Here is a 19089-nt window from a genome sequence, read left to right on the forward strand (position 1 = left end):
GCCTTACTGATGACCCCCTGCAGAGGTGGTGGGCATCCCTAGGTTCTGGACTACCCTGGACCCTGATAGTCATAAGTGGCGTAGCTGGAATCAGTAGTGAGCTGTTGCTCTCTGTATTGTTGTTGTGGGTTATAGGTTCAGGAGTCCACCCTATGCACGTGTCCCTACCCGGAAGACGCCCTCGGCCTAGAGAGTGGAGTGCAAGGAGGATGGCGGTGCTTCAGTCAGGAGTGGGCCCAGGCAGCCTTCCGGTGCAGCATGACACTGTGGGTTTGGAGCTCAGGTGCATAAACCAATGCATTATGTAACCATGCCACATAAGACAGGTAATGTGACTACTCACATAAGCTCCTGGTTGGCTTGGAAGCATTATTGTCTGTAAAAAGTATAACTGTCCTGCTTAACGCTGTGCATAGTGCTTGCTCTCTTGCTCCTATGCTGAGAGAAATAAAGCTATGTCCTACCTGCCTACAATTCCTTGAGTGTTCTTTCAGCTACCCGCCACCCGTCCACTGACTCCCCTAGCACCCCAGCTTGGGCTGGAACCTAACATATACATACCACAACTAGCACTTAAACAAATCCAACAAAGAAAGAGATACTATGAACACTAGCAAAATACTTCGAGATCTTTGGAATAAATTTACTAAAAAATACACAAATGCAAACAGCAATGCTTTATTTAAGGATATTTAATAAAGAAACATTCCATATTCATGAATTATAAGTCTCAATGTGAAAAAATTTGTCAATGTTTTCCAAATCTGTTTATTTTTATTTAAAATATTTTTTTAACATAATTTTTATTAAAATTTTTTTTTTCCCTGAGACGGAGTTTCACTCTTGCCATCCAGGCTAAGGTACAATGGTGCAATCTCGGCTCACTGCAACCTCTGCCTTCCAGGTTTAAGTGATTATCCTGCCTCAGCCTCCCGAGTAGCTGGGATTACAGGCATGTGCCACCATGCTCAGCTAATTTTTTTGTATTTTTAGTAGAGATGGAGTTTCTCCATGTTGATCAAGCTGGTCTCCAACTCCCGACCTCAGGTGATCCGCCCTCTTCAGCCTCCCAAAGTGCTGGGATTACAGGCGTGAGCCACCGTGCTCAGGTTAAAAGTATAATTTTTAAAGGAACTTGGAAAGGTGCTTCTCAAACTTGAAAAGTTGCCAATGATAGAGAAAACACTCATGAAGCCAAAGTGCAAACTGTATGGATTAACTTCATTTTATAGAGAGACATATTGTAAAGTCAATATGGGATGATGAGAATGTTCTAAAATTAGATATGGTGGTTTAAAAATCTGAATATATGAAAAAACATTGAATTGTGTACTTTAAATGGTGAATTTTATGTGATTTATATCTTAATAAAGTTTAATGAAAGAAACATAATGAGATGCCATGACAAATCCACTAGAATTTCTAAATTAAAATCACTGACTATTCCAAATATTGGTGAGAATATGGACCATCAAAAGCTGCCACACACTGCTTGCCATAGTGCAAATTGGTACAGTCACTTTATCTAGGACATCATCTCTTTGGGTGGGATATTATACACATACACCAGTAATTCCATTCCTAGGCAAAGAATTTTGAGAGATCTGTGCTCCAACATTGTGCGCCAATGTATTTGTGCACCAACATACATGTGCAAGAAGGTTTATAACAGCATTGTTTGTACTCTTTAAAATCTGAAAACAAAATGACCACAAAGGGAAAAGAATTCATTTAATGTGTGGTTTATCTATTCAATGTAATTCTACAAATAATAAAACAAGAACCCTTTAGAAACACCTATAACAACTTAGCAAACATATATTTGAGCTAAAATAAGGTTTCATAAGAAAACACATAGCACGATTCCCTTTGTATAAAAATTCAAAATTTCTATGAAGTTTAAGATAACCTATATTGTTTTAGAGACGTATGCTTGGGGCTTAAGTTTTAAAGGTGTGAACAGGATTATTATGAAATTAGGATGATGGGGAACTCTCAGGATGGGAAAGGGATTGTTGCTATGGGAATTGGTACGGAAACTTCTGTTTTATTTTCATTTTCCTCACTTGTTCCTTTTTCAGATGGATTTCCCCTTTAAAACCCTTTGTTAAAATGAAAATATAATTCAGGCCCTTCACTTTGGTTGTAACTTACAGTGTAAGACAGGCAAAAAAAAAAAAAAAAGTAATGTTAGCTACTTGTGTATAATTGGAAAAATTAACCTTTATTCACAAAAGAGATGGGCTACGTGCTACACCACGAATCAGAGAAGAGACCGCGAATTGAAATGGGAACTTGGAATTGTCATTATTCTGTCATTATACTCAGGATCCTGTCCATGAAATATTGGAATACCACTGTCCAATTTCCTTCTGCAGTGATGGAGTGTTTATATCTGTGCTGTTCATTAGAGCACAGAAACAGACATTCACATTCTGTGAATTATGAGTACTTAAAATGTGGCTAGTGCAAATAAGAAACTGGCTTTTAAAATCTATTTTATCTTAATTGATCGAAGTGTAAATAGTGCCCTGTGGACAAGGCAGCATTACAGAAACAAAATTCAGCATCTGCTGTCTCTGTCTTTCTGTTCAGCCATCCATCATGTGAATGACAGCTTCACTGTTACTAATTTTGGAAAGATCCCATTTCAAGGAAAAATTGGATTTCAGCTTCTTCATTGATGAGAATTTCTTACACTCAGCAGCTAATAAAATACCTGAACCCCCACAAAAAAAAAAAAAATGTTAATCTCTGTTATCTCTGGGTATAGAAAATATACTGAATTCTTATTTGTATGTGAAATAAACGTGTTTTTCAATAAGAGATTTTGCTGTAAGGTGAGAAATTTATCCAAAATACAGCTTTTTATTTTCTTTTTCTCTTTCTTTTTTTCTTCTTTCTTTCCTTCTTTCTGTCTTTCTTTCCTTCTTTTCTTCCTTCCTTCTTTCGAGACAGGGTCTCTATTGCCTATGCTGGAGTGCAGTGGTGCAATCTTGGGTCACTGTAATCTCTGCCTCCCAGGTATAAGCAATTCTCCTGCCTCAGCCTCCTAAGTAGCTGGGATTACAGGTGCCCACCACCATGCCTTGCTGATGTTTATATTTTTAGTAGAGATGGGTTTCAGCATGTTGGTTGCTTATAATTATTATTGTTTGGCTACTATCGTGTAAATATCTTTTAAATAATCTGAAATTTAAAAATATAGCATTGTAATTCTATGCTGTATGAAAAAAAATTAAAATGCCTGGCTCAGTTGCTCACACATGTAATCCCAGTACTTTGAGATGCCAAGGTGGGCTGATCACTTGAGGTCAGGAATTCAAGACCAGCCTGGCCAACATGGCAAAACCCTGTCTATACTAAAAATACAAAACTTAGCTGGGCATGATGGCATATACCTGCAATCCCAGTTATTTGGGAGGCTGAGACAGGAGAATCTCTTGAACCAAGGTTGTGGAGGTTGCAGTGAGCTGAGATAGCACCACTGCACTCCAGCCTGGGCAACAGAGCAAGACTCCATCTCATGCCTGTAATCGCAGCACTTTGGGAGGCCAAGGCAGGCAGATAACAAGGTCAGAAGTTGGAGACTAGCCTGACCAACATGGTGAAGCCCTGTCTCTACTAAAAATACAAAAATTAGCGGGTGTGGTTGCACAAGCCTGTAATCTCAGCTACTCAGGAGGCTGAGGCAGGAGAATTGTTTGAACCCAGGAAGCAGAGGTTGCAGTGAGCCGAGATCGCCCACTGCACTCCAGCTTAGGCAGCAGAGCGAGACTCTGTCTCAAAAAAATAAATTAAAAAATTAAAAAATTAAAAACAAATTAAGCCGGTGTTATCTTGGTAAATTATTTGTTACAATATAAGAGAAGAATGTTGTATAATGTACCAAGGTTAATGTTAAAGATGATAAACACCTCACACATTTCATTCAATTCATCAGAAACATTTCACTGTGGATTGTAAGTGGAAGCTGAACAGAATTTTTGGGCATTTGCAGAGGACTTTGAATTTAGCATCACTTTTAAATATATTTTATTTATTTACAGAGACTTGAGCACTTCCTATGTCTCAGGCACTCTCTAGGTGCTTTTGATGCATTCAAACGCATTTAATCTTCATTTTAATTTTAAGAACTTTGATAAGTTTTTACAGCTCTTTTATAGTTTCATTCCTAGAACATTTCTTCCATTCATCTTTTCTCTTAATAATATTCAGATACACCTAGCAGCTCATATGTTTTGTAGGATAATTATTGGTCATTCATTCTACCATGATTTAGCTTAGCATTAAAGGCTTACAGAATTTCCTTTTAGTTTGTAATTTAGAAACAAGCTTGGCATTTACTTCTTGTTGATATTCTTTAAGTTTTATTGTACACAACAGCTTCAATTGGATAAGATCTCAAGGCCAGGCACAGTGGCCTATAATCCCAGCAATTTGGGAGGCTGAGGCGGGCGGATCACCTGAGGTCAGGAGTTTGAGATCAGCCTGGCCAGCATGGTGAAACTCTGTCTCTACTAACAATACAAAAATTAGCTGGGCGTGGTGGCAGCACCTGTCATTCCAGCTACGTGGGAGGCTGAGGCAGGAGAATTGCTTGAACCCGGGAGGCAGAGGTTGCGGTGAGCCAAGATTGTGTCATTGCACTCCAGCCTGGGCAATAAGACCAAAACATAGTCTCATAAAAAAAAAAAAAAAAAAAAAAATCCTCAAATAATCAGTTCAAGGTTGAACTGCTAACAGTGAGATTTGAAGTTAACATCATTTAATTAATTAATTAATTTTTTAGACATGGGGCCTCAGTCTGTTACCAGGCTGGAGTGCAGTGGCACCATCATAGCTTCCTGCACCTTTGAACTCCTGGGCTTAAGGTGATCCTCCCACTTAGCCTCCTGAGTAGAGGATCAGGACCTTGAACTTAGCATTGCTTTTATATATTTTTTATTTATTTACAGAGACTTTGGAACTTACTATGTCTCAGGCACTTTTCTAGGTGCTTTTGATGCATTAAAACACATTTAATCCTTGTATCAACTTTAAGAAGTAGCCACCATGCTCATCTCAATGCAGAGATGAGTAGCAACTTTGTGTAACTCCAGCCAAGGGCTTGATAAGCTTTTACAGTTCTCTTACAGTTTTTATCTTCCTAGAACATGTCTTTCCTTCATCTATTTTTCTAATTAATATTGAGATACACCAAGCAGCTGGTTACATTTTGTACGATAATTTTTTGTCATTCATTCTACAGTGATTTCGCTTAGCATTAAAGGTTTATGGAATTTCCTTTTAGTTTGTAAATTAGAAACAAGATTGGCATTTACTTCTTGTTGATACTCCCCAAACTTCATTATACACAACAGCTTCTCTCAAATAGGATCTCACATAATCAGTTCAAGATTGAACTGCTAACACTAAGATTTTACATTAACATTTTATTCCCACTCTGTTGCCCAGGCTGGAGTGCAGTGGCACCATCATAGCTTGCTGCAGCCTTGAACCCCTGGGCTGAAGGAATCCTCCTGCCTCAGCCTCGTGAATACTTGGGACTACAAGGCATGACTCACCATGCCTAGCTGGACATTTTATTTTATCAGATAGCAGAGAGAAGCACTTGCATTACAAAAATAAAATACATAAAATTTACAATGACTTTGCCAGGTGTGGTGGCTCACATCTGTAATCCCAGCACTTTGGGAGGCGGAGGCGGGTGGATCACCAGGTCAGGAGATTGAGACCATCCTGGCCAACATTGTGACACTTCATCTCTACTCAAAATACAAAAATTAGCTGGGTGTGGTGTTGCGCACCTATAGTCCCCGCTATTTGGGAGGCTGAGACAGAAGAATCACTTGAACATGGGAGGTGGAGATTGCAGTGAGCTGAGATCGTGCCACTGCACTCCAGCTTGGCAACAGAGCAAGAGTCCATATCAAAAAAAAAAAAAGAAAAAATTACGACAACTTAATGACTTTGCCAGTCTAGCATATGACCTCAAATGGTAGTGGTTAAATTAGGAGCCAATCAGCCACCTTCAAAACACGTTTTTCATAATGAAATTTTAAGGGCAGTGTCATTGTTTATTTCTTCTACTGCTCATAGGTTTAGTTGTGGTCCTGCTGTAGAGCTTGTTAGAAAATTTCCTTGAGTTGCTTTAAATGGTCTTTTGAAAGCCAAATGCTGCAATCCCATAATCATTACAATTGGGAACAAAAGATACATTTCTAGGTTTTATTATAACTCAAAATCTTAGTCATGGCAGGATTATTTATCCCCATTTATTTTTTCTAATATATTTAAAGTGCAGATAATTGTGTTTAATTAGTTGTCTTTTATGCTGAATCATTTGACCATATGAAGAAAGCAAATATTTGGACTTTTACCCCATCTTGACAAGAGGGATCAGTAAAAACCTGGAATGAAGAATTTCTTCATGTGCATACCTTTTTTTCTTGTGTGCAGTGCCCTTCATTCACACTTCTGTGCATTCACACATTTGTGATTCCACTTTTTTGTATTAATTTAGAATCATTTATTAATTCCACAGTCAAGTTAATAAAATGCCATTGGGAATTTGTGGATCAAGATGGCCAGGGGCAGATCTATATTATTTCTAGTTAAAGAATTACAAGTTGCTTTGCTTATTGTACACTGAAGTTTATACCCTGAACTAAGCTATATCAAATGTTGGTGCCGTAAACTAGAAATGAAGTGGTAACAGGAGGCCTAAGGTAAAGACCATCTGAGAGCACTGTGAAACCGTGGAACGCTGCAGGGTGGTTGCAGAGCAGGAAATACTGCTTTGGTCCCATGAATGCCTTCTCAACACGGAGGTTGCATAAGGGTCTCATAAAGAGGACTTGTGTAAGATCTCCGAGAAGGGAGGCGACCTCTGCTCACAAGATGTAGGAGGGTCTTTGCAAATGGGAATTTGCAAGAAGGAAAAGCCTTGCAGGGCAGAGATTACTGGAATGCCACAGGCTCTGCCTAGGTTCTCAGAATATGGAGTAATCTTGATTGCTCTGTGTCCAAAATGCTCAGGAAATAAAAGCCCCGTGATGCATTGGGCATGGTCAGACTTGGTGGCGCCTTATCCGCTATGCTTCTGATGCATTAAAAGACATTTAATCCTTGTATAGATAAGTTTTACATGCATTTTCTCAAAATTCATTACTTTATCCATTTATTCATTCTAAACCCATGTCAAATGCCATTCTTTAAACCTCACCTTTTATTAAAGTTGATTTCATTTATTAATTCAATCAAATGCCATTGAAGTTTATAGCAAGAGGCATCAAAGAAGGCAGAATGTTTCTATCTGTTCTGGAATTAATGGGGTAGAGAGATGGAAAGGGCAGAGGGACAAGAGGCCTCACAGAAGTAGACCAGATATAATGACACCTGCCTCCCTAGTTAGAAACTAACTTCCAGGATTCAGGATTCAAGATTCAGGAATAAAGTCCCAATATTTACAAGATATCCAGGTCTTTCTTGAATTCAGTGCTCATTTGGCCAAGGCTAAGACATTCACACATTTTGCTTTAAGGATACAAGCTTAGAATGTGGCTGCCTCTAGAACATTTCATGCTAAAGAAATCCCAACAGGTGTAGACAAAGAATCCAGAGAGTGCCAGCCACCCTTCCATGGAACTCTGTTCAAGGCACCTCCTTGTGCTCTGTTACTTATGTTGGCCACGTCCTCAGGAATTTAGAGAAATGGGCATGTTGTCTCTGAGTGGAAATGAGGGGAGGCCACTGGGCAGTCAGAGATTTTGAATCCCTGTGTCCTTTCCCTCCATCTCAACCAGAAACCACTTGTGGAAGCCCAAGAAAAGAAGACATGAATGTCAGAGGTGAATTCAGTCCCATGGATCCATTGTGGTCTGGGGATAGAAGCCAAGTGGCCCAACAGAGATAAAGTCTATGAGGCCTTGGTCACCCCAAAGCTCTTCCCCATTAGAAACTGCCTCTCACTGCAATCAGGGACCCCAGGAGCTGGACATGGCATTCTTTATCATGTCTGATGAGGAGCTGGAAATGTCCCAGAGCATATAGACCTTGATCAAATTGGAGCCAGAGGAGAGTCAGGCATAACTCTGCATTGGGCAGGGTCATATGTTTGTTTTAATTTTTTAGAGAGGCCATAACAAAGAACCACACACTGGGTGACTTAAACAACAGAAATTCATTGTCTCACAGTTCTGGAGGCTAAAAGTTTAAGATCGTGGTATTGGCAGTGCTAATTTCTTCTGAGGCTTCTTTCCTTGGCTTGTACATGTGTTCTGTCTATGTCTTCACATGGTCATTCCTCTGTATCTGTCTGTATCCTAATCTTTCTTTTTTTTTTTCTTGAGATGGAGTCTCACTCTGTTGCCCAGGCTGGAATGCAGTGGTGTGATCTTGGCTCACTGCAGCATCTGCCACCCAGGTTAAAGCCATTCTCCTGCCTCAGCCTCCCGAGTAGCTGGGATTACAGATGCCTGCCACCTCACCCACCTAACTTTTGTAGTCTTAGTAGAGACGGGGTTTCACCTCTTGGCCAGGTTGGTCTTGAACTCCTGACCTCATGACTCACCTGCCTCAGCATCCCAAAGTGCTGGGATTACAGGCATGAGCCACCACAACTGGCCCAATCTTCTCTTTTTATAAGGACAGTAGTCACATTGAATTAGGGAACATTCATATGACCTTATTTTACCTTATTTACCTCCTTAAAGACCTTTCCAAATGCAGTCACTTTCTCAGTTACTGGGGGTTAGGATACCAACATGCCAATTTGGGGGATACAGTTTGGCCCATAACAGTCTGGATTATTCTTGAGATTGCATTTTCTAAAGAATAAAATAAAGTAAATCTCTTTGGCTTGACTATGTCTCTCGACACTCCAAACTATTTTTTCTTTCAATGAGAACCAAAAAAACGGGAGCCAAAAGGTTGGTGTCACCCAGCAGGTGAGCCATCTGTAACTCTGGCTGCCCCAAGGCCCAGTGCTGTGTCATTCCTGAAAGTCTCGTTCCATTCTAGTGATTCTGGTTTCAGCTTTTCAACTGGAAAGAGGATTCTCTGCTAGAGGAAAAACTTTTCCTGCTGTGAAGGCTTATATTCTTTATATTTGCAGGTCAAAAAAGTTGATGTAATAAAAAGAACATATTTGTCAAATTTTTGTAGTAATTATTTTTATCCTTATCAATACTACATATTGTGATGAATATGTTGGCTTCATTTTGGTGGAAGGGACATGACACTGAACTTTTTCAGCCAGGATTACTCTGGGCCTTTTTATGGGATTTAGTTTCTGCCATGATGGGTAAAGGGAGAGCTCTTAGTGTAGGGTTTATTCTTTACAATGAACCATTCTGTTTGGGCAGCAGGTTTAGCTCTGAAAGCTTGAAGGTTAGGCAGGAGTGCAGTCCTCCTCCCCATTCAAAAGGTCAAGGTAGAGCAGGTTTTTGTTCAGGGTACAGTGAGTGAGAACAGGGAAAGAGAGAGCATTCTTTCACCTTTTTGTGACATGCAGACATCCAAGTTTCTGGTGTTTTAAATAATTGAAACTGAGACCTAGATCCACTTATCTGTAAAGCAGAACTGTGGAGGAGGGAAGCACATCATCCTCCCACTGGAGAGATCCCTGAAGAGAGATTTGTGAGCCCCCATTTTACCAAAAATGACACAAAATTTCATCAGAATAAAGTGAAATTGTGGCTGTATATGGGGCTTTATTTACAGCTTTGACTCCACACCTACTTCCTAAGACATGATCCTTCCTCAGAATACTATAGAATCACAGGGCTTAGACTTGAGGAGTAGGTAAGCTGTGATGGTGGTCTTCCTTTCTGGCAAATAGATGTTTTGGATTGCATGTATTTTCCAAAGAAGGCTGCAAAAATATCTTCCATCATACTAGTTTGACCCACCACTCCCTTATCAAGACGTAAGGTCTCTCCACCCTCTGAAACATAAACAGGTCTGATATATTAGCCAATAAATGTAGCAGAAGCATGGTTATCTCAGTTCTAGGCACTGCTATTAACCATCCTGCCTGCATCTGGTTTCTTTCACTTCCACCCTGAACCGTGTAAAACTCCCAGGCCATCATCTGAGCCCGTGCATCACATAGAATCCTATGAGAGATCATAAAAAATTCTTAGTTACTATTTTCATGAATATCTTTTCTATCCTTCCACTTTCAACTTGTGTGTTTCCTTAGGTCCAAAATGAGGATCTTGTAGCCACCATACGACAAGACTCTTTTTATTCTATCCATTGTGATCATCTTTGAGTTCTGCTTGGAGAGTTCAATCCATTTACATTTAAAATAATTACTGATAAGGAAGGACTTACTTCTGTAATTGTAATGTTGGTTTTATGCATGTCTTATAACTCTTTCAGCCCTCATCTCCTTTATTCCAGCCTTCCTTTGGGTTTATTTTTTCTTTTGGGGTGGGTGGCAAAGAAACCTTTAATGAAGATTCAAGGTTTGTAATGAAGACACAGAGGGCCGGCGCTCAGCCCCAGCCTCCTAACATGTACATGGCTCCCTGAAGGTTCTCCAGTCGATGCTGCTGCTGCTGTTTTCAAACCTTATCTCATCTGTTAAGTGTCATCATCAATGAGCAGTTCATGGTGGCACAAGGGACAGGAATTTGTCTTGCTTAGCCTGGGCAGAATGCAGCTGGAATGGAAGAGGTGATGGCAAGGCATCTCAATGGCAGTCTCCTCCTCCTCAAATTCCAAAAGACACACGGGGCACTTGAGCTCAGGCTGAGAGCCTCTGATGACTATCCTGGGGAGATTCACAACAGTCTTGGCAGCTGATGGAGGCAGGTAGTAGTCCCAATCTACTACCAACCCCAAGTCTTCAAAGTCCATCCTATTGAAAAGTGACCTTGCGAGCTCCAGCAGCAGGTTGGTTCGAGTCTCCTGCTCGGGGTCCAATGGCTCATACTCGTGTTTATTGAAATAGGATGCCATGGCTGCCCAGCCATCTGACGCAGCTCTCAGATCCTGTGGTTTTTTTCTAGTGATATGTTTTAATTGCAGTCTCATTTTCTTTTGTGTATATTTTATGAATATTTTGCTTGTGATTACTGTGGTATTACATGTAGCAATATAGTTATAACAATCTTGAATTCAAACCAACTTCAATCACATATGAAAACTCTGCTTCTTTCATCAACATCCCATGAATCCAGCACTTGAAGTTTCCACTTTCTGAGGCAAACCTTCATGGCCTTCATAACCAGCAGTGGATCAAGTCCCTCCTCAAAAAAATAAGAAAGAAAGAAAAGAAAACTCTGCTTCTTTACATCTGTTTCCACCCCTAATTTTAAGTTATTGATGTCACATATTACACCTCAGCAGCCTGGCAGGCTGGAAAGTCACTATGCTGCAGTCATCAGTCCAATATTTGTAGACCAGACTGGCAGACTGGTAACCTAATCTGTAGTTGCTACTGTCATCTTGAGGCAGAATATTTTCTTGTCTTGGAAGCCTCATAGTTTGCCCAAAGGTCTTCAACCGATTCAAAAAGTCTCATTCACATTTTTTAGGGTAATTTAGTTTTCATAAAATCAACTGAGGCTAAGTGCGGTGGCTCACACCTGTAATCCCAGAATTTTGGGAGACTAAGGCAAGTGGATCACCTGAGGTCAGAAGTTTGAGACCAGTCTGACCAACATGGTGAAACCCCATGTCTACTAAAAATACAAAATTAGCTGAATGTGGTGATGATGCATGCCTATAATCCTAGCTACTTGGGAGGTTGAGGCAGGAGAATTGGTTGAGCCCGGGAAGTGGAGGTTGCAGTGAACCGAGATCGTGTCATTGCACTCCAGCCTGGGTGACAGAGTGAGTCTCCATCTCAGGGAAAAAAAAAAATCAATTGATATCAGATTTAATCAAAACTGCAAAACACCATCATAGCAACATATACATTTAGTGTTTGATTAAATAACTAGGTACTATGGTTTAGTCAAATTAACACATAAGACCAACCACCCCAGCCCATGCTTGTGAACTTGGCACCCATAAACATTTTCTTAAACCATACTTAGTCTCCAAATAAAAACAATTATAATGTCATACTTTTGGCAATGATAATACAACTATCTTACATCCAACTAAAAACACACTAACCCTTTCCCCAGAAAAAGATTCAAACTGAATATATGATATGCACTCTTCTCTTTGATATACTGTAAACTATATACCATGTTTAATAAAAGTTAAACCATCATTAATAAAAGGGAACTATTATTAACACATCTTATGTTTTATTGTAAGATGATAAGAAAACAATGAAAACAAAGGCATTTGCTTAATACATGTATGGATATATACACACAGACATAAATATCTTTATAAAAAATAAGGAAGTAATAGAATATTTACCATCTCTATTTCTGTAACTGGTCACATGGTTACAGCTGGTTATTTATTTATTTACTTATTTATTTGAAACAGGGTCTTGTTCTGTTGCCCAGGCTGGAGTACAGTGGCATTACCTTGGGTCACTGCAACCTCCACCTGCTAGGAACAAGTGATCCTCCTACCTCAATCTCTTTAGTAGCTGAGACCACAAGCACACCACCAAGACTGACTAACTTTTGGTATTCATTTCAGTAGGGATGGAGTTTCAGCATGTTGCCCAGGTTGGTCTCACATTTCTAGACTTAAGCAATCCACCCGCCTCAGCCTCCAAAGTGCTGGGATTACAGGCATGTGCCACCATGCTGGCCACAACTGGTATTTATAAATAGTTTTTTTCACTAACCATACCATATTTCCATTACTTCCAGCAAGTCCCTCAGCTGATCAGGTTTCTTTTCCTGCTTGTGTGACTCAGACATTCATTCCTGAAGGGTATGGGTCATTAGTAGTCCTGCCTGACTTGGGCTGTTGTAGTTTTTATTGACTTTAATTGTAGGACAGAGTATTACTAAGAGATATTCTAACACCTCTCCTGTGTTCCAAACAGTCTTATTTGCTACCACTGTGTAGTAGCAGACAAACTTCCCCCTGATGACCAGGACCAATCACCCCAGACAGTGCAGTAACCCCTTCCTTTGTCTGTTGATTCAGAAGCATGAGGAGCTGAAGGGGCTGGGTGGCTGCCTTAGCTTCCAGCTCAGTGGAATCATTTCTGTGTCTCCTGAGGGAGCATTCCTCCCTTTGGAAAACCTCTAGACCCTCAGGACATAAGGTTGTGAGAACAGGAAGCAAAGATTTTGCAAGTGGAACTCTGTAGGTAATAGTGAATCTTGTGACTCCCATTTCTATTTGGTAATTTCTGGACACACGGATCTTGGCTATGGGATGAACAGCACCATACGTTGGATGCTGATTCAGAGCATATGCAATTCTGGAGAAAGTTGTGTAAAAACCCACACATTCACAGTAAATGCATGCTCAAAAGGCCATACTGCCCTTCTGTAAAACCAGCTGCTTCAGGATGATGGAGAACACAGGAAGACCTGTGCATTTCGTGGGTCCATTGTGGCACTTAATTTTCTGTGAAGTGAATTGCTTAATCCCAAGCAACACTGTGTAGGATACCACATAGTAGCTATGGCATTCTAAAGTCCATGAATATTGCTCTGGCAGAAACACTACTTGCAGGGAACATAAATTTGTATCCAGAGGAAACATCTGTTTCAGGAAGAATAAACCCCTGCTTCTTTCACGATGGTAATTGTTCAATGTAATCAACCTGCACCAGTAGCTGGCTAATCACCTCCAGGAATGGCGTCATATTGGAGACTCAATGTAGGTTCTGCTGATGGCAGATTTGGTACATACTCAGCAGTGGTTGTAGCCAGGTGGGCTTTGGTGAGTAGAAATCTATTTTACTGAGCCCATGCATGATCTCCACCTGTACCACCATGGCCATTTTGTTAATGAGTCCACTAAGCAAAGAGGATGACAGGTATACAAACAATGAGTCATCCTATCCACTTTATCAAAACCTCTCCTGCTGAGGTCACCTTTTGGAATTAGTCACATGAGAGACAGATATCTGCACATTTTTTGCACATTTAGAAATGCCTATCAACATACCTTATCCCCAGAACCTCTTGCCAACAATTTTCCAATCATGTTCTTTAAAATTCTGACCATCCATCAATCCATTGGCTGTAGCCTATGAACCCATATACAGTCACATCTGTGTTCATGTCTCTTTTGAAGCAAAATTAATAACCAGCTACACTACTCAAAGTTCTGTCTACTGGGAATGTCTCCCTTCAACACAGCTCTTCAGGGATGTCACAGAAGGGATGCCTGTATATCATACAGAACTAACTATCCACAGATCTTAGTTTTCCCTTCCTGAGTAAACTAATTTCAAGGAACTCTCCTATGAGGCCATAGATACAGGCTAGGGGAGAAAGGTAATGTAGCAGAACTGGGAGCCATGAGCATGTGGGACATTTCCTGGTGTCATTTAATTGTGCCTTCAGGGCTTCCTTCAACCTGATCTCCTGTATACCAGCTCCTCTAGCTGATGGAGCGCTGCTGTGCGCAACATTATGGCTTATGGGTCAGACAACACCCAATTAATGATGGGTGGCTCATGTCACATGGCCATTTAATGGCCCATAGTGACTCATTCAGTCTCTACTAAGGCCCAGTTGCAAGCCAAAAGCTTTTCTCAAAAGGAGAGTTGTTATATGCAGAGGGTGGCAGAGCTTTGCTCACAGCTCCCAGTCCTGCCACATTACCTTTTCTCTCCCAGCATGCATCTAAAATCGTTCTGTGATTCACTTACAGGAGGCTGCTAAAGGCTCCAAGTAGTTCCCTGTCTGCCTCTGTCAATTCAGTCTCTGTTGGATCATTTTATTCATGTGGCAGAGTAACTTGCACAGCATCCTGGACCTGTTGCAGAGTCTTCTTATGTTCTGGGCCCCACTCAAAACTGGCAGTTTTTCAGGTCAGATCCCTCAGTAAATGGGCAAGAGTAGCACACCCAAATGAGAAATATGGTGCCTCTGAAATGACAGTGCAGTGCGTGTTGTGCCTGCTTTTTGGTTGTAGGAGGAGCCAGATGCAACACATTATCTGTCACCTTAGAAGGACTATCTTAATGTGCCCCCATCACTGGACCCCTAAAAATTTCTACCGGGGGTTGGTGGGGGGCTTCTGATTTTTATCAGATACATTTCCCATGCCCTGACACACAAACTTATTTTTAATAAGTCTAGAGTAATTGCTTCTTCTTGTTTACTAGATCCAGTCAGCATAATGTCATCGATGGAATGGGTCAGGGCAGTGTCTTAAGGATGGGAAACGTGATCAAGTTTCTTGCAGACTAAATTATAATATAGGGCTGCAGAATTGATATATCCCTGCAGTAGGACAGTGTACATGTATTACTGGTCTTGGCAATTGAAAGTAAAATCTTTAAAATTCATCTGTTCTCCACACTGATCAAATAAACTAGTTGAATGGGCATCTGATGGGAATTGTTTGCCTGCATACTTTAACCTTTTGGTGATGACACTAACCCCTGTACTCCCTCCAGAAGTGCAGTATTGCATTTGGTTTACTATTTTTCTAAATAGAATCAGTTCTACTGGATTCCACCTATTCATTTTTGCCTTCTCTCATGGGGAGGAATGATAAGTGCAAGTAAATGCAGCACTTTCAACTGAAACATTCAGGTACTTGCACTGGGATTAATCAAGGAAACAACTCAACCCATGGAGCTTTAGATACTCCAGGTTTCTGGCTCCCTGGCAAAAGTAACTGCAACTCCTGCAAAATGGAAGATTAGACCCCCACACATACCCCCAGGAAAGAGGCTGAATCCACTGCAGGCCCCACTTCCATATGGCTTCACAGGATGAGATTCTTTTGGCTTAGAATTCCAGCCACCTGCAGTAGAGTTGCACCTACCTGGGACAGAGTTCCTCAGGGAGGGGTGGGCCTCTGACTTTGCTGTTTGGTGGACTATGCCATTCCAGCCTTCAAGCTTCAGAGTGTCCAAAGAAACCAGGGATCAAAATAGACTCCCAGCACAGCATTGCTGCTCTACAAAAAAACATGGCCAGACTATGTTTTAAAACAGGTCCACAATGCTATTCCTCCTGACTGGGCCAGATCTCCCAACCAGGGTCTCCAGCACCTCCCACAGGTGTGTTTGGGCTGGCAATAGGCCGCAATTCACTGAGACAGAGCTCCCAGAGGAAGGGGCAGACTGCCATCTTTGCTGTTACATAACCTTCACTGACGATACCTCTAGGTACTGGGAAATCTGAGGAGCAGGCCCCCAGTAAACTGCAGCAGCCTTACAGAAAAGTGGTCAGACTATTAAAAGACGAAACAAAACAGGAGAAATAAAAAACCCATTCAAAAGTCAGCAACCTCAAAGATTGAAGGTAGATAAGCCTAAAGAGATGAAAAAGAATCAGCACAAGAATGCTGAAAACTAAAAAGCTAGCAAGGGTTCAGAACAAGGCTAAGGCTGAGATGGCTGAAACAACAGATGTAGAATTCACAATATGGATAGGAATGAATTTCACTGTCCTAAAGGAGTACACTGTAACCCAATGCAAGGAAGCTAGAAAACATGATAAAATATTGTAGGAGCTGAATGACAAAATATCCAGTTTAAAGAATAGTGTAACCAACCTTACAGAACTGAAAAATGTACTACAAGAATTCCATAGTGCACTCACAATATTAATAGCACAATAGAGCAAATGGAGGAAAGAATCTCAGTGCTTGAAGACTGGCTTTCTGAAATAAGACAGGAAGACAAGAATAGAGAAAAAATAATAAAAAGGAATGAAAAAAACCTCCCAGAAACATGGGATTATGTAAAAAACTGATTCTATGAATGATTCGTGTACCAGAAAGAGATGGAGAGAATGGAAGCAATTTGAAAAACAGTTACAGGACATCATCCACGAGAACTTCCCCAACCTAGTTAGACAGGCTGACATTCAAATTCAGAAATGCAGAGGACCTCAGTAAGTTACTCCATGAGAAGATCATCCCCAAAACACATAGTCAACAAATTCTGTAAGGTTGGAAATGAAAGAAAAAACATTAGGGGCAGCCAGAGAGAAAGGCCAGGTCACCTCCAAAGGGAAGCCAATCAGACTAACAGTGTACCTCTCAGTGGAAATGCTATAAGCCAGAAGACATTGAGGGCCAATGTGGCACATTTTTAAAGAAAAGAATTTCCAACCCAGAATTTCATATCCAGCCCAACTAAGCTTTAGAAGCAAAGGACAAATAAGATTCTCTTCAGACAAACAAATGCCGAGGGAATTCATTACCACCAGACCTGCATTATGAGAACTCCTGAAGGAAGGACTAAATTTGGAAAGGAAAGACAGTTACCAGCCACTACAAAAACACACTCAAGCAAGTATACAGACTAGTGACACAATAAAGCAACCACATAAGCAAGCCTGCAAAGTAACCAGCTAACGTCATGATGACAATATCAAATCCGTATGTATCAATACTAACCTTAAGTGTAAATGGGCTAAATACCCCATTTAAAAGACACAGAGTGGCAAGCTGGATAAATAACCAAGACCTATCAGTATGCTGTCTTCAATACACTCATCTCACATGCAATGACATACATAGGCTCAAAATAAAGGGATGGAGGAAAATTTATGAAGCAAAAGGAAAACAGAAAAAAGCCAGGGTTGCAATCCTAGTTTCTGATGAAATAGACTTTAAGCCAACAAAGATCAAAAAGGCAAAGAAGGGCATTACATAATGGTAAAGGGTTCACTTCAACAAGGAGGTCTAACTATCCTAAATATATATGCACCCAATACAGAAACACCCAGATTCATAAGGCAGGTTCTCAGGGACCTTCAAAGAGACTTAGAATCTCACATAATAATAGTGGGAAACTTTATTTATTTGTTTGTTTGTTTATTTTTGAGGCTAAGTTTCACTCTTGTTGCCCAGGCTGGTGTGCAATGGCATGATTTCAGCTCACCACAACCGCCACCTCCCAGGTTTAAGCAAATCTCCTGCCTCAGCCTCCTGAGTAGCTGCAATTACAGGCATGTGCCATCACGCCCAGCTAATTTTGTATTTTTAGTAGAGACGGAGTTTCTTCATGTTGGTCAGACTGGTCTCAAACTCCCAACCTCAGGTGATCCTGAGGGAAAACAAAAAAAAGCCTCGGCCTCCCAAAGTACTGGGATTACAGTCACGAGCCACCGTGTCCGGCAATAATGGGAGATTTTAATTCCCCAATGACAACATTAGACATATCATCAAGATAGAAAATTGACAAAGATATTCAGGACCTGAACTCAGCTCTGGATCAAATGGACCTGATAGATATCCACAGAACTTTCCACCCCAAAACAACAGAATGTACATTTTTCTCATTGCCACATGGCACTTACTCTAAAATCGATTGCATAGTCAGAAGCAAAACACTCCTCAGCAAACGCAAAATAACTGAAATCGTAGCAGTCTCTCGGACCACAGTGCAATCAAATTCAAAATCAAGAATAAGAAACTCACTCAAACCATACAATTGTATATAAATTGAATAACCTGTTCTTGAATGATTTTTGGGTATATGATGAAATTAAGGCAGAAATCAAGAAGTTCTTTGAAACTAATGAGAACAAAGATGCAATGTACCAGATGGTTGCGGAAAAGCTAAGGCAGTGTTAAGACGAAAATGTATACCAGTAAATGCCCATATCAAAAAGTTAGAAAGATCTCAAGTCAACAACCTACAATCACAACTAAAAGAATAAGAGAATGAAGAGCAAACATATCCCAAGCCTAGCAGAAGATGAGAAATAACAACAACAGCAAAATTAACAAAGGTATTATCTCCTTAAGGAAACAAAGACACAAAAAAACATTCGAAAGATCAGTGAATTCAGGAGGTTATTTTTAAAAATTCATAAAATAGACTGCTACCTAGATGAATAAAGAAAAGAGAAAAAATTCAAATAAACACAATCAGAAACGATAAGAGGAACATTACCACTGACCCCACAGAAATACAAGCAACCACCAGAAAATATTATAAACACCTCTATGCACAGAAACTAGAAAATCTAGAAGAAATGGATAAATTCACATACATATCCCCAA

At 40.4% G+C, this 19089-nt stretch overlaps 1 protein-coding gene and 1 pseudogene across 2 annotated transcripts in view; both read right to left on the bottom strand.

Moving 5' to 3' along the window:
• The window catches only part of LOC116543421 (HLA class I histocompatibility antigen, A alpha chain-like), a 97106-nt gene that overhangs the window by 65884 nt on the left and 12133 nt on the right, over nucleotides 1-19089 (bottom strand). The window lies entirely within an intron of this gene.
• Nucleotides 9697-11672, bottom strand: LOC116543425 (annotated as a pseudogene).

Source organism: Sapajus apella, unplaced genomic scaffold (assembly GCF_009761245.1).
Source record: "Sapajus apella isolate SASKATOON/1434 unplaced genomic scaffold, GSC_monkey_1.0 scaffold188, whole genome shotgun sequence".
NCBI classification, from domain to species: Eukaryota; Metazoa; Chordata; class Mammalia; order Primates; family Cebidae; genus Sapajus; species Sapajus apella.